This window comes from Olea europaea, chromosome 21 (assembly GCF_002742605.1).
Source record: "Olea europaea var. sylvestris chromosome 21, O_europaea_v1, whole genome shotgun sequence".
Lineage (NCBI taxonomy): Eukaryota > Viridiplantae > Streptophyta > Magnoliopsida > Lamiales > Oleaceae > Olea > Olea europaea.
Window position 1 is genome coordinate 9,071,433 of NC_036257.1, and position 3,403 is coordinate 9,074,835.

Below are 3,403 nucleotides of genomic sequence, written 5' to 3' on the forward strand. Positions count from 1 at the left end.
CGAAGTGTTGTTCAACATGCAGTTTGTCTTCATTTTGTTTGTGTTTGGCACATCGGATTAGACCATATAAGAAATTGTATAAACCCATTACAGGCCAATGCAAAAACAATACAATAAACAACAAATCAACCGTTGCTCCCAGTACAATTTATTTATTTATTTTTCATTACATTGGTTTATTATTAGATTTACAAGGAGTGCGAAAACATCGCTTTTTCTTTCTGCTATCATATTCCATGTGTCGCATTTTATTCATAAAAAGGGGAGTTCATTTCAATGGTTGATTAAAATTGGTATTTCCAAAATTGCTTTTACATCCTCATTTACATCCTGGTAGATGTAAATTAAAAAAAATGTAAATTTAATTTTAAATTCACAAGTTTTTTTTTTTTTTTTTTTTTTTTAGGGAAAATAATTTTGTTACAACTGAATTTCATTTAACAAATTTCTTAACAAAATTGCTTGACAAACACAAGATGTTGAGATAACTCCTTGGTATCATCATAAATCTCCCAAAAACTTCTAAAACGATGTGGCATTTCACTTGAGGATGATGAAGCTGAAGAAGAAGGTGTATATTGAATATGTCTTGGTGGTAGAGTTGATGGTGGTGTTACTTGAGGCTAGATCACCTCAAAGTTCTTCATCGTAATCGAAACGGGATAAGTTATAATATTCTTCTTGCTGATTATGTAGTCACCCCTTCACTGTCAATTCTTAGCATATCTTTCATTTTATTCATTGGACATAGCTCATCAATCCTCTGTCACTATGGTCAAAATTTATCCAAAATTTGGATAAGATGGTGAGTATTTTTTTTTATTAATTCAAATTATAGATATTTCACTTACCAGCTGGGAAAGGGGCAAATGATTTCCTACAGCTAGTTTTGATGAGAGCCACATTGTCACAGATCATGACAGAACCATCATCTGCTATGCCCCAAAAAAGATTCTGCGTTTTTTCTGCACCCTGCCCACATATTAATAAAACAATTTATTAAGTATTTTACATAGTGGATTCTAAATTTATAGAGAATAAATAGCACTTGAAAGGTTGAAATTATCGTATGCCATTTCATGCTACCATGTTATCAAATTATCAGGTACATATACCTTCAAGATAAGGAATTCAAGAGGGAGATTGATATAAAAAAAAATATTAAATGTGGGGACGTGTTGATATGGTTAAACGTGGTAGTAGAACGTGCAAAAAACATCATAAGTTTGTTTATTCTGACAACTTAAACTTTTAGAAAATGCAGTTCAACGACTACCTTTTATTTGCCATGAGGTAGGGGTATAAGCCAACAATGCTTTGTCGACAAATCAAAATTTGTAATATAAATTTCAGAATAATTTGATACTCCACTTTACATTTGCGTTTCCTAATTAATATAGACAATGTAGAGTGAAATCCCACAACAACCAAGGTCATATTGGGCTCAGTTCACCACCAAATCAACACCACAACCAAGCAATGACCAAACACCCCAACCAGATTTTGTCCTCCTTTACAGTTGCTATTCAACACCTACAAAGAGACCACAAAGTGAAGGCAATATCTCACAAAGATCAACCACAAAGGCAGCAAACCGAAAATGGATAGAGATGGAGAAGAAGAGGCAGCAAAATCGTACACTGGAGGCAATGGAGGACACGGTCCATTTAACCAAATGGACAACCAAATAAGTTAGGTTAGGTTTAGGTAGCAGCCTAAAAGGCCCAACACAAAGAGTAATGGGCTTCTAAATGGGTTCCATTGCTAAGCCATCCAAGTAAATGGGTTGGGTCACGATGCAAAAACAGTGCAGAATTTGACCCATCTCTTTCAACTTCCATGCCTAAGATTCTCTTAGCTTTTCCTAGGTCTTTTGTAGAAGCTCAAGAAATAAAATGAAATTAGGCTATTATTTTGTGATGATCTAACACCACGAGCCTAGCCCATTGAAGAAACGAGGTATGAAGCTCAACTCATTTAAGATTTTGAAAGCCCAAACCATAAGTTAATTAGAAGCTCAACAAATTAAGAGATTAAGTTTAAGTAAATTTAATTACAAAGATTTAACGAATAAATGGGTTACCTCAATGGTCATTTACATGGTATTTCATATAAGCAATCCATGTTCGAATCATTATGTAAATGTTTTTATAAAAATTTTATATGAATTATTTTTTGGTCTTTGAAACTTTTAAAATTTTTAGTTAAAGACCAAATTTAACAAACTTAACGAATATACAACCTTATTTTTTTAAGTCTTACCATTTAGTTTTTAATGGAAAATGAATGTTACAAGAAGTGGAAGGTCACTTTTTTCACTACAGCCCTCCTCAAATCTGAATTTCCTCTTATTTTCTCTCAAATATACTTCATGTCAAGTTAAGTTTAAAGAATAGTAAGGGTGGAGAAAAAAAAAGGCTTTTTATATATTTTGTTCTTTGATATCCAAGAAAATTCAAGGAAGGTAGACTTGCAAGTGTTTATTTCGTTTTCAAATTATGATTTTTTCAATAAATATTTGAATGAAGTGGTACCCTTGGGTACGGTGCTTCGGCACTACAACAGTTTGAATGATCATTCTCCGACTCTTCGTGTTATAATAATACTATAGTGATTCGATTTTGCCGAAAATCCATCTACTTGCGATAGTATGAATCTATAGTTCGAAATTTTTAATTTGACAACGAAATGCACCAATGATATCTATTGAGTTTCAAACTCATGGGTTAATTCCCTTCCTACATGTTGAATGAATTTTTCTTAGGGTGTGGATGATGGTAAAGGATGATGTGACATGTCATGAAGAAATCGGTGATTTAATATTTTTAGTTGATTATGAAATGTTTATATTTTCTTTAAATTAGATTCCTAATGATGTTTGAAAGTAGATATGTATCCTAGGAATAATTTACAAATCACAGTTTACAAAAAAAAAGAGTTAGGGATTTAAAGTTTTACTGTCTCTTCCAAAATTTCAGTTTCTACATTGTCTTTAAAAATTCATAACTCTTTCGTTACTTGACATTTTTATACAAAGTCAATGATGTTGGATAGCCTCATAAGTTAGCTATTGAATGAATTTAGAATCATATCAATCTGATGTAGGTAGAATTTTATATATCGCATAAAGTAAACTGCACGAGGTAGACTCGCCGTTTTTTATCTTCTGTCTTGATTTCAAAAATTCATAATTCGACCGTTACTTGAAATTCCTAGATGAAACCAATTGGATTTGATAGTCTCGTGGATTATCTACTGAATAAATTTTGAAATCATGTGATTTTCATGTCTGCGAAATTTTATATGTCATTTTAAGTGAACTGCACCTATTTACCTTTCAACCAGGTCGCTGCTGGATTTTGAAAAACATTTTAATACCTCATATAATGCCGATAGAAGCTAA